This window comes from Hemibagrus wyckioides, linkage group LG04, assembly GCF_019097595.1.
Source record: "Hemibagrus wyckioides isolate EC202008001 linkage group LG04, SWU_Hwy_1.0, whole genome shotgun sequence".
Lineage (NCBI taxonomy): Eukaryota > Metazoa > Chordata > Actinopteri > Siluriformes > Bagridae > Hemibagrus > Hemibagrus wyckioides.
The window spans coordinates 8,016,698-8,030,567 of NC_080713.1; the positions used below are offsets into that span (position 1 = coordinate 8,016,698).

Sequence of the window (13,870 nt, forward strand, 5' to 3'; positions counted from 1 at the left end):
AGAGTATACACACTTTCTTCAAGCCTGTCACGTTACACTAATTGCTCAGAAGCAAAAAAAAAACAAAAACTTCCCAGAATGCCTAATTTAGATCCTGGTCATTAAAAAACTGTGTTGCACTAGCAACTAATTATTAAAGATTATTTTATATAACGTGTATTTCTTGAAAGAGCATTACATTGTATAGCTTTTTTTTTTCCGGAAGGCTGTTTAGTTCACCAGCTCTAATCAACTCCAAGAAGAAATAAAGCCTTGATGATGAAGGGCTTTAACGTTCATAAATTATAAAAGCATGATTTAAACAAATCTCACCGAGATAAAAATGGAAGAATTCTAATTTCAACCTATATTGATAACAAATATGAGAAAATGAAAACACCATTTAAGGATCAATGCACTAGGAAGCTTTGTGTAGTTTAATTATAGTTTATTATATTTTTTATTACAATTAAAAAGGAAATAAATGAAGTGGTTCTTTGAATATTTAAATATTTTTATTTCCGTCAATTAACAAAGGACTTGCATTGCTCTCTGCTTCTAGTTAAACTCTAAATGAGCGTTTTATTAAAGGAGAGGTAATTTTTTGGACTATAAAGCTTAATACTTACTCTCAACCTACACACACACACACACACACAAACACAATCACAAAACATATATGACTTCATTTAAACCTGTTTCTTACAGAGATTTTCTATTTCTGCAGTATTTAACTTACACTCATTTTTACATCCAGGGTGTTTAAAAACCTTTCACTTGTAGCGCATACATGTTAAGTAGGTATTTTATAGAAAAATTGCCTTTGATAATGGCTTAGGGTCACAATGTGCCTATAAATAGTCACATTACTACTTACTAGATCATTTGGATTGATACGTTGATTTAAAAGGCCCAGATTGAAATGAATCATTGAAGCAATTATGAAGTTGAGTTTTAATCTGACATGTAAATAACTTAAGCTAGCAAGGTGATATGCCCATAACGCTGATCTTTTTTTTTTTTTTTAAAAAAAGTCCTTCTTAAAATTTCATAAAGTTTGCAAATAAGTGGTCGATAGTTTCCCAGATTCTGAACAAAGTTGATCGCATATCATAAATAGAGCTGTATTGTCAAATAACGAATCATTTCCTTAATAAGAAAACCTGAGGCTTAAAACCCTAGTTAATGACCATTTCTGAAGCTTTAGCCTTTATTCTTTAAAGCACACAATAACTAGCTTCCCCAAACAAGGAGTTTTCGGTTATAATATCAGAGAAGCTTCGTCAGAAAAACTGTTAGGGATTTAAAATAGAAAATAATTTAGATTTGGCAGATATGTTGGCATTGATGTGTATAATTTCATGATAGTAACATCTTCATTATTCATCTAGGTGAAAATCAAGATATGGGAAAATGAAAATGTAGGAAACACTTATATAACTGTTTCGAAGGTGTCTTATCTCAACACTGATATGTCTTTCATACAGTTTGCTTTTTGTTGTTTTAAGATTTAAATAGGAACAAAAGACACACATACAATAGAAAAGACGAATATGAACAAGCATGGATAAAAATGAAAATTAAATAAAATCACAAATCTTAAAAAGAAATTATTATTATTATTATTATTATTATTACTGAAATAATATTATTACTATTGTTATTATTTTTATTGTTGTTGTTGTTGTTGTTATTATTGAAATAATAAGATTACATACATTATATATTTTTATATTATTATTATTATTATTATTATTATTACTGAAATAATACTATTACTATTGTTATTATTATTGTTGTTGTTATTATTATTGAAATAATAAGATTACATACATTATATATTTTTATAATATTATTATTATTATTATTATTATTATTATTATTATTATATATTTTTATTTCTATTATTTATTTCCCACATGAATGTTCAGCACCAGTCTGGGTTGCTCATGTCAGAAGGAGAGGCGCGACTTTTTGGGAGGTCCTTGAGAGAGTAACGCTACTTTCTGATTGGCTGAGCTAAAAGGGGCGGGCAGAGAGGGGGATGGGTTAGTGTTGAGGCTTTACTGAGCTTTTCAGCAGCAGATCTGCACACAACAGAGATAGAAACACAAGCGGAGAACAGAGAACTGAACTAAGGAGCAGAAAGAAAGAGAGAGAGAGAGAGAGAGAGAGAGAGAGAGAGAGGGGGAGAGAAGCCGAAAGAAGCGATCTAGGAGTGTTTTATTTATTTCTCAGCAATCTGTCCATCTATGCTGTGCATGAATGAATGAATATCTGTGGATGTGCATGAACATGGCACATGACACCGGGGCTCCGATCGATCCCTCATCACAAGTCCGCTTTTATTAACCTGGAACTTTACTCCTTTAAGAGGTCACTCTTTCTCACTCTGAGAGAGAGAGAGAGAGAGAGGGACGATTGAGATTCTCTTGAACGATTGAGAGAACAGTTTCATCTTCATCCTTGTTTCATCTCCATGATCCAGTAACACCTGGAAAGAAAAAAAAAAGACACCTGTCCTCTCAACACGTGGATCTAGCAGATTTTGTTATTATTTATTTTTTTTTAAAGGATTGCATTTGCTTTGGATTTCTTCCACTGCTTTGAATCAGAGTTTTCAGTGGACAGCGAGGTAAGATGTGTGCATGGTTTATATCTGGAGGTTTTTGCAGCAGCACGAGCCAAGTTGAGAAGAGATAGCTTATAACTTTTTGGACTGCAGATGATGCAGTGTGTGCGGGTTTATAACAACTGTTAAAGCTTCGTCTCATGGCTGGGGTTTAGTGTTTGTACCCTTTTCAACTTTCTTGACATGAAGTCTAACCTTTGTCCTGTACTTTTAATATGGGTAATTTGCTTGGGAATGTGCACGAGCTGGACCTTTAAACTAAAGTGCTTGATATGTATTCTTAAGTTAAGGGATTTCTATATTCAAGGTGTATTCTGGAAAAAGTACATCGATCCGAAACTTTCAAAAAAAAAAAAAAATGTTGATTTGGATGTGAGGGAATGCTTTATTAGCATTTATGGAAGGAGTCTGCAGTGTCAGAGATTCAGACAGAAGTAAAGCTGTAACTTTAAGTTTGTTAGTCAAGGGACAGAAAAAGGCGAGAGCTTCTATTTATAGCACAAAACTGTACCAAAAAAAAAAAGTTGTTTCATTCTTTTGTAAATATATTCATACAGAAGATATGCCCTTGAAGGTAGCACACCAACGACAAGCTAAAGTACTTTTAATTCTGATAGTGATAATGGCCTATAATTACTTATAATTATAATTTTGTGTGGGTGTGTATTAAGTGCCACATGATAGCTTAGACTCTGGATGCAAAAAAGGTTACTGCTAATTAAACCGCATTCTTCTTCACTGGAGCGCAAAATGCTGAGCGCCCCAAGTGATCCAGTGGCAGCTGTTACTCTCCAAACACCTCCAAACTCTCTGCTTTTCTCACCCGGTGTGTGCGCATATATATGTGTGTGTGCTGAATCTGCTGTCCTGCTGTTCTCAGCAAAGAAGGTGTGATCTCAAGCTCACGAGAGTCTCGAGTCTCAGTCGCTGGTGTGTTTTGTTTTCCGTCTGCTGGGGAAATAAAACCCTGTGAGCAGCTGATGGTCTACATTTTGTCAGGTCTCGTCACATCCTCGCCTCATCTCTCGCTCTCTCTGGTAAACATCACACTAACCAGCTCTGATTTACATGCCCATCCCTTTATCACGGAGCTAATTTTCCCAGGAAGCAACTCTCTGATAGAGGAGTAGGAGTGTGTGGGGGAGTTTCTAGCAGTGATAATGAAGCAGTGCCGTTTGGTATAATATGAGATGTAGGATATCGGTTACAGTGTCAGTTATCACTAAATTCATCTTTTTAGGAACAGAATGTTGAGGTGACTGAACTGTGTGAAATATCAGATGCATGAGGAGGAAAAAATGGTTCCATCCTAGGAGATCGACTTGATATAGTTCAGCTAGCGGTCACCTGCTGTGGGGACACACACACACACAACACAACACTTAGCTTTGGGTGGCCAGATGCCTGCTTACCTTCCCTCTGACGCACAGTGAATGGCAGATGGCTCTCCCTAGATAAAGGTGAGAAAGATAGCGAAGATAAGAAGAGTCAGAGGAAGAGTCTAACACTGTGTTTATTCACGTTTAAAACAAATTAACTTCAAGACACAAATATACCTGCACTTACATTATTATTCAACCATGAATGCTTATTCAAAACGACAGAATTGCCATCTTATAAATGGACACAGGCTATGGTGCTCTTAAAAGACAGCTGTCCATTTGCTGCTTGGGAATTTATCTACCTACCAAGGCTGCCTAATTTTCAATGGATTGGAAGATTAGTGAAGCTAATTTTAAACTGATTCTCCAGCATTTTTCCACTGAATCTCTGCGCACCACGTCTTTAGCGATTAGGCGTTTCCTTGTACTGAGAAAAATCCTGCTCACTTTTGGTGAAAGCCTTTAAGACGGTTGACGCATTCTATCAGCAAAGCCATGTAAAGTCCTGGTTTTTTGTTGTTCTTCAGCTTCGTCAACTACGGTGAATAATTCAGTAGCTACAGAGAAACTGTTCTAGCATCTTCAAGGATTGAAATACGTGACGAACACAAATAGAAACCGGAAGTGTTGCGTTCTAACAGTAGTTCCCACCGATTAGCTTCATTTGCTGAGTCTGAATGAATACTTTTAATTTGTTTGCTGTTAGTTTTGTCTGTTGTTACAGTGAATGTAGCCTATTTGAATACGCCTAGCCTGAGGGGAATGTAGGACTGAAAAACGTTTAGTTCATTGGCCAGAAATACAGCTACTGAATTCAAACAATGCTTTGGCAAGCACACAAAGAACTCTCAAAAGTTCCCTGAGCACGGACAACACAGGGCCAACCCTCAATTAATTACTAGATAATTACGTAAACTTCAGGTTTAAAACATTTCATATGTTGCGTCCAGATTTTATTTTTATCAACAAACTACAAATCAAAATACGTGATATGTTTAGTTCACTTCCTGTTGTCAATTCAGGGTTTTGCTTTGCTGAGATTGACCCATGTTCTAGCATGACTTTGCCCCTGTGCACAACGTGAGCTCCTTGAAGACACGGCTTGCCGAGATTAGTGTAGAAGAACTCCAATGTCCTGCACAGAGCCCTCATCTGACCCCATTGAACACCTTTTGGATGAACTGGAACACTGACTGCACCCAGGCCTCCTCAGCCAACATCAGTGCCTGATTTTACTAATGCTCTTTTGGCTGAATGAACACAAATCCCCACAGCCATGCTCCAGCATCTAATGAAAAGCCTTTTCAAACCGTGAAGGAGAGATGGGATGATGAAGAAGTACATATGGGTAACAAGTATACACAACCAATCTGACCGATTAAGGTGGATGTGGTTTAGTGAGCTTTCACACTGCCAGTTTAGTCTGAAACAGAGCATGTGGAACAGGAAGTAGGGCTGTCACTTTTTAACTAATATTGAAATTTTAACATGACATGAAAAATTCATATTCAAACTATAATTAATGGTTAAATGCACAGAGAAATTCCTTCTTCACATATCCCATCCTCGGAGGTTTGGGGTCAGAGCACAGGGTCAGCCATGATGCAGCGCCCCTGGAGCAGGGGGGTTGGTGCCTTGCACAAGGGCCCGATGGTGGCAGTTTGGGCGGTGCTGGGGCTTGAACCCTGATCAACAACCCAGAGCTTTAACCACTTGAGCTACCAGTTAAATATTAAAGTGCTACCTAAGCACATTAGAGAACTTGTTTAGCTTCTGTTATAGCAGTGGGCGCCATAAAAGTTTTGAATGCCCTCTAGATTTATCAGTAAATTAAGCTAATTATTTGAAAATTGAAACAACAGCAAGCAGCGAAACTGCCTTTGGCGGACAATTACAACGCAAAATCAGTGTGTAAGTATTTTTTGGTTAGATAAGGCAAAGATAAGGCTGTTTGTCGACATGACAACAAATCTTCATGCTCATGTATTGGCTTAATACTACAACTAGGCAGCAGAAGGTCAGACAGAGGCACAGACAAGCGGAGGAGCGCCAATCATACAACCTCGTACGACTGCATATTATTCGGCGTACATTGTGTTATTAAAATACTGACAAGAATGTTTGTGTTGCCTTTTTCGAGGCAGCGGGAGGGTGAACATATTCGAATGAATTGCGTGACATTTAAAATTTGACTTGATTTTTCAAAATAGTGACAGCTCTAATGGGAAAAGCACCATGGTACCAAACCTGACACTTCCTGTAGGAGGTGGTGTGAGTTCAGTTTCACTGGAACTGTGCCACCATTCTCGTGAACGTGAACTCGTACTCATACTGCCGTCTGCACTTGTTCGGGAAGTAAAGCAACCTGTGTGTGTGTTTTATTGTTGATTTACATCATTATTTTAAACAACACGTGTAGCATGAGTGGCAGGGGAAGACTGTGGGATCCAAAAGAGACAGGTGAGGTGCCTTACTGCGCATCATAGCACCAGAATAATGATTTATGATATATATGCGGTGAGTCATGTTATATTCTTTATGAGTGTTTGTGATGAAATAAGATGAATGCAAATGCATGGAGGATTGATAGAATCAAGTGAGTCTGAATCCAGAGTGATGCTGTGGGGCACCGGGAACACGATCGGATTCAAGAAGCAAACATGGATGATTGTAAAAACCTGTTTAAAAGGCATTTCAGCACAAAACCAACCGAATCAAATCACATGCCACTGGAAATAAAGTGTCTTCCATATTGTTAGTGGGATGTGCTGTTATTTTAACTAAATCAACCCATCAGTCAAGTTTGATTTATTAGATTTATTCTTTACTTAATGAATCATTTACCGATTCCTGTGACAGAACAATTCAGGAGATTGTTCAGTTGTAAACATTTAGATTTCATTCACTTTCAGAGACTTTTAGGTCACAGGGGTTGCTATATTTCCCCAGTATAAGCAGCCAGAGAAGTTTCTCCGAGCCTGACATGCTTCTGATTCAAATCACATTTCCTGTTTGAAATTCAGACGGCTTCTCTCGCTCATTAGTTCACTGTTCTATCTTTGTTCCGTTCTCCCTTGTTCCCAGTGTAAATGTCATACGTGTTTCCGAGTAACATTCATGCGAAAGAACTAAGTTATTGGCCAAAAAGATCCCGTCTGCACGCACACACCCATATGATACTGCGACATCTGACTCTATTAATAAAGCATGCTTGGATGGCGTGACTGGGATGAAAAGTCTCCCACAATAGTGATGAAATACCTTGTTCCTTCTGGCAGGTACGCAGTCATAGCATTGCTTTTCTGTCCTAATGGAAAAGCTCGCCACGGGCCCTGTGTCATTAGTTTAGAGAGGAATTATGCACTGTTGGGGCGCACTAAGCCGCTTTTCGGTCGGCACCGAGGTCACCCGGGAGCTTTAAGCTCCTATCAGTTTTTTAAAAACCCATTTTCAAGCATTCAGCTGCGTAATAATTCACTCGCCTGTGTTTATGAGGGAAAATCTGCTTTAGGGCTGGTGTGTAAGGGCCTCGGCGTCAGAGTGGTGTTACACAACACGACACTCAGAGAGGAAAATCAATACACACAGAACTCAGGCTTGCCTTGTTTCGTCTGTACAACTCTGTGTTCTGATTGGTCTCTCCATGATGAAGCACATAAAAGGATAAGGTCAGTTTCACTTAGGTATTTAACCAAATGTTTTGGCTCAAAAAAAATTTATATATGAAGCTTGTAGCTGGAAGTTGAAATCATCACATGTTTTGACTGAATTGTACAGAATCAGTTCCTAAATAATTGCAGAATAAATATATACTAATTATTGAGTTAACAAATTATTTTGGGGTGGTTTCATTTACCACTAGCTCTACCATTTTTAATGATAGCATGCAAATATTCATACAGCTATTTTGTGCTTGCATGAGTAACGCAGTTGTGTTGAAATTGCAAATACATGAAACATGTTTGTGTTTCCTCACCAGACTCTTCGAGACAAACAACCTTTCCTGCTCACAAACTGCGTTCTAAAATGAGAAACTGCATATTTTTGTCAACTGAATGAGCAAAAGCAAGGCAGATGGAGGGAACGACTGTTTATAGCTGCTATAACGTAAGCGAAAACAGTAACTAGCTGTGTCTCCACAACATTAAATGTGAATATAAATGTAACCAGACAAAAGTATGGCATGTTGTTTTTTTTTTTTACCAAAATAATGTAATCACTGAATATTGCAGTGGTATAAGAGAAATAAAACACTTCAGGATGTTGAAGTTATTTGGTTATTGAAAAATAATCAACTTCAGGGTGAAATCAGTAATTATTGTTTTTGACTTTCAATTAAATTAATAGCAGCAGGATGCTTATCTGCTAGCATACAGCATTCGGTATAGCTGATAAACAGTAACAAGTGTGCGTCAATCAGGCTGGAATGATTTGAGCGACACTTTCTTTGAGTTGACGAGGGCGCTGTGAGATTTATACAGAGCTGTGAAAAAGCTTTTTGCCGCTGTTATCCCATTAGACGCTTGTGCTCCCTCTGTCTACGTACTCAGCAGAGCAAGGAAAAAGGAGCGAAATGGCCCTGGATGTTAAAAATGCATCCAAAGCTTTCGTCCAATTAAATATTTAACCTCCTGTTCCTTTGCTGTATGAGACAGAAGCATGGAGCGCCGTCACTACAGCATGTTCGTCCAGCGTTGACAAGACAACTGACACACTTACTTAATTCTATTAAGAGGAACGGCACAGTTGTGCTCCGGCGCTAAGATCATGCAGCTCTAAACGCTTTATCGAATGTTAGTTGGTGTTTGTTCTCCTGCAGAGGGACACGCTGAGCTATCAAGCACCAAAGCAGATGATAAATGAGTTCGACGCTCATTTCTCCTCTATTGTCAATAGCCTCCCACGGCATGTGATTGCGATCACTCTAATCATCCCTGCATTAGCTGGATCTCGTTCACACACACACACACACACACACATACACACACACTTGCACTCTCACACTCACTCAGCCAACCAGCGTGAAGGAATATGAAATCTGACCTGCTGGCTCGTCTCTATTCACATGCACATTCACTGCTACTGTTTCTTAGCATTACAAATTAGCATTACGGTGGCAACAGTGATCAGACAATCAAAAGATACTTACAATGTGAAGTAAGGCCCGTTGACCCCGTGGGGCGGGGGGAATTGGTGACGATGGCTCATTAGGTAGTGAGGGTGCCAAAGTGAGGGGTCAAAGCCTTTGTCTGGAATAATGGGGGGCTGATTTGCTCAGGAGGCCTGTTGTGAGGTGGACACCAGCAGAGCGTGGCAGAATGGAAACACACACACATACACTCTCTTATCAGAGCCTGGAGAGTGTGAGTGTGTACAGCACTGATAAGGTAAAGGAGAAAGGGAGAATATTGCTGATCTGAAAACAGATTGGTGAAATCTGAACAATTTAAATGAGCTTTCTGCAACACCAGCAGCCGAAAGCGTTCGAAAATCTCTCAGCTTACGCTAGCACAAATTTCTACGTACACATTCAATGTCTTGCATTGTGTTCTCACTATTTCTGAAAGTGTGCAGTGTATTTTCATATGCAAACATTTCTGGACAATTAACCGATGCTGCATTCTATAAAACAAAGCCATTTATATGGTGTGATGTTGCATGTGTGATTTAATAAGCTTACTTGGTACTGTTTTTTACTTTTCAGGTTTTAGCACTGTTATGATGAAATGTAGCCCTGTGGGAAGATTTCGGTAAACAATACAGCGCTGTGTGACAAGTATGACAACATTAATGGGACAAAAACTGAACTGTACACCGTAAAAGATGATAGGCCCATTAGCTTATTTTTTTCTCTTCAGCTTATGACAGCTTTTGGATATTGAACTCAAGTTTATAAGGTTTCAAAAATAAAACTTACATTGTACCAGTGCATAAAGTAAACCAGTTCACCCGTACACGATCATTTTTCTATTAGTTCTTTGAATAACCTATGATTTTGCTCGCTGACACATCTTACGAAGTCCCACTACTCCAGACTATTTAGCTAATAATAACACATTCAGAATATTTTGCATATACTTTTCAAACTTATTGGAAATCCACTGCATATAGAAACTATATAACAAATTGAAGCTTAACTGCTACTCCTTAATGCTCAGAAACATGTCTATAGTGTGAACCGGTTTCAGTGAAGCCAGATGTCGTAACATTGCCTCAGAATGAGAATAAGTGTTGTGACACAAGTGGATCATAATTATCTTCAAGGATTTTACTTTAAAACACCCCAAAATTATGGACATTTTAATATTTCTGAACTGCATTTCTGTCATGCTAAAACTGGTAGCATACCAAGATAAAAAGCTAAAGAAATCATCTAAAGAAATGATTTGCATTTGTCTATAAGTTTCTAAGTCATCTATTGTTGAATACATTATACTTCTCAAGCCTATTAAATATATAGGAGCACACCGTGAGCATGTCAATTATTTAAGACATTATGTTTGATAAGTTTACACTCACTTTTCACAACATCAGCTATTTTAGTTACTCTTTCATTCAATGTATTTTTTTCCACTTTAAGCACTTAAATGTTCTATATTTATAGAAGCAGGGGACACATTCTGTAAAATGAGAGTAGTGAGGAAAAAAGTTTACAAGGGAGAAAGGCATTGGAATGCAGTAGCACAAAACATTAGCTTCCGCTAGCATAACTTTGCTTGAGGTGAACATTAACCTTGCAGGTAAATGAACTTTGTAAAGGCAGGCCAATTTCTGTTTTCTGAATGTTTTCTTTTCACTTCTGACTTAGGTTTGGGGGAAAACAAACCTTTTCTAGCTAACTGCTGCCACTATGATTTCTGACGCTAGTCACTGTTAGCACTATGGTATTATGTTACCTCACAGATGCAGGTAAAGTCTATGTAAACACATGGCTGCTTGTTTACAAACAGGCTAATGCGAATGTCATGACATACATTATTGATATTTTCCTAAAGCGGAAGTTTATGACGGCAGGTTTACGTCGTCTTGCGTAAGTATTCACCCCCCTTGAACATAGTCTAGTGTTAAAGCCTGGAATTGAAATGGATCTTATGGTTGATAAAATAGTCTTCTGGCTTTTATCAGCTTTGCACATTTGTATCCTGATATCTTTGCGCGTTATTTATTTATTTATTTGTAAATACTAGCTATATAATTATTTGTTAAATGCACTACGAAATAAAACTGAATAAGTAACTTGACTATAAACAATATATTGGAAATTCCTGTTGTATAACAGGAAGAAACCTCGCTGTCATGTGAGAAAATCTTTGGTGTGGTAACAGTAACTCCACATTACTAGTCCACATCACATTACCGTAGCTGAATTTAAATAATTTATATTTCTTGTGCTCTTCAGTGTATTTATATTGAGATGATGTGACACTTGAACTGCACGCAGGTGGACGCCGTTCAACTAATGAGCTTATGGGATTTGCGGTGGCTAAGGGTTTCACAGCAAGAAGTTATTTTTTTCTTTGTTGATTTTTCTCCACACTTTTTCCACATTATTACAGGCTCTTCGGCGTATATTCATGACATATAATCCCAATTAAGCCCAGGCTGTAACACAAAATGTGGAAAATATACAAGGGAGGATAAATACTTATGCAAGTCACTGTCAACTGTCTGGTTAATATGGTCATTTGAAGCCTGAGTCTGTTGTGAGAGCCGTATCGGTGTTATATATTAAGTCATCATCACAGCTACACAGACACGCTGATTCTCCTATTGCTTCCCCCCCCCCACTATTCATTCTGTTCACTGGAGCTGTACACGATTTATACACATAAAGGCCCATTGTGGAGTTTTATATGACTGAGCTGTACTGCTTCATGTAGGTGGTGCTGTAGAATGTGCCTCATCAGCCCCTGTACGCCTGGATGGCTTTATAGACTCTTCTGTCAACAACAGATTAGCTATTAAGGTCATATTTTTCCACTTAGGTGTGGGTGTCCATGCATGTGGGCATGATTGTGTTTTTAAAATGCCATTGCCATGCACGACCGTTTTTACTACCCTGGCCTCTGGTTTTCCCAGCAGCACAGTACAAGTGAATTAAACTGTATGTAATGTGGCCATTGATGTATCGGCAGTTCTAATCATCACCTCAGCAATTGTTTGCAATCGAGCCACGGGTCATGGGTCCGCATGATGCATGTAGTGAAAATAATTCATTACTCAGCAGTAGAGTAGCGTGCTCTAAAGAGCTGTATTCAGCTGTTCTCCGTTCCTGCAGGGATTTCCAGGAACACGGATTTATTTTGAAGCCTCTAAATAAATTTACATCCGAACAGGCTTCCGACACCTGCGGGGGATGGAGAGGAATGTGGCAGTTTTTCGTAAAAGTTGCTTATCCTAAACTTGCCTCGCAGCCCCACGTTGGCCAATAAAGACGTGTGGAGGAGGAAAGCAGTGGAAGCTGAGACTGGATGACACCCTGTCTTCAAAAGTGATAATCATAGCACATTGTTATAACACAGGCACAATCTATTATTTTAAATGATACTTTTCAGGGCGAAGTGGTTTACGCAAGACGCATGCAGCTTCGACATATTTTAAACTAAATGGAAAAATATCCACATTACATTTTATTAAAATAGATTAGAACACAGCAATGTTGAAATCTCAAACCTGATGTCAGACGGTTGGTTCAGAGGACTTTGTGGTTTCTCTGTGTGTGTTTTTTGTCTTATTAAACTCTTTATAGCTTCTCTAACTTTTATACATGATAACTAGTGTGACTCATGGACATCATTCAACTATAAGCTTCTTTGTAGCATTGTCCATTGTTGAACACATTACAAATAAGACTGAATAAGTAATGTAATTATAAATGGGTACAAAGTAAGGCGATATATTTTATGTTGTCGCTGTTATGGGAGAAACTCTTTTGTGTGGTAACAGTAACTCCACATTACTTTTCCATACCGCATTATCAAAGCATTATTTTCCTATGACAGCATATACCCAGTGCTTTACTCTATAATCAACAGGTTGGTCAGTTAGAGCTGCATTTTGTTTTCATGTCAGCAGAGTGGAGCTGTTTACCTGGAGTCAGTGTGTAGGGACTTGCTCTATTTTGACATAAGATTTTTTCATTCCTGTAAAAATCCTAACATTGGACAAGTTGAGGAGGAGTCATACAAGTGCTCAGCCTTAATCAGTTCAAAATAATCAAATAATGCTTTAAAGATAAATGTTTCCAATTAGACATTATGATCCCGTATAAAAACAAGAGCGTCGTCAACAATAAAATGTACTACTTTACTGTTTCCCACATGATGTCGTGCTGTTTACTACCTGCCCCCTTGACCGCTAGATCCTCCTACTGTTCTGAAATACCAGGAAAGCTCAGGGCTTTCTGAAGCTCATCTCAGTCAGCCCTCAGAAGTAGTTCTATATATTTAACAAGCCCTTAAGCAGTGGGATGAGTCCTAAAAAGAAACAGTAGCTCCTGCACTGGAAGCAGTCTGTTTCTTAAGCTTTCATTATCTTTCGTCTCTTCTTCGTCTCACCTCGTCTTTGACACTTCATCTGATTATTAGTTTTGAGTCTAATAATGTGCGAACGTATCTGTCACCAGAGCTGAGAAACATCTTTTTATGTGACATTAAAATATGACGTCAGTGTTAGCACGTGCATGATAGCATGGCTGGTTACACATTGGATGATTTTATGCTCGATTTTGGGCATGATTTGCCACCTCAGGTGATCGTAGGGGTGTGTTTTCCTTCTAAAGTCACGTTTTATCATGCACGTTTTTGTGAAATTTTGTGTCCATGGAATTGCCAATGTGAAATCATTACTACAAACAGCAGGGGTACGATCTCCCGGT

At 38.3% G+C, this 13,870-nt stretch overlaps 1 protein-coding gene across 3 annotated transcripts in view; it reads left to right on the forward strand.

The window, feature by feature from the left end:
• Window positions 1–2,084: 2,084 nt before the first annotated feature.
• large2 (LARGE xylosyl- and glucuronyltransferase 2) overlaps window positions 2,085–13,870 on the forward strand; it is an 84,045-nt gene continuing 72,259 nt past the window's right edge. For 2 of the 3 annotated variants that reach the window (XM_058387410.1, XM_058387414.1), the window contains exon 1: window positions 2,085–2,614. The gene's annotated coding sequence lies outside the window, so the exon portion shown is untranslated. Of the gene's footprint in view, window positions 2,615–7,972; window positions 8,101–13,870 lie in introns of all 3 variants that reach the window. The other variant, XM_058387412.1, reaches the window with a different exon arrangement.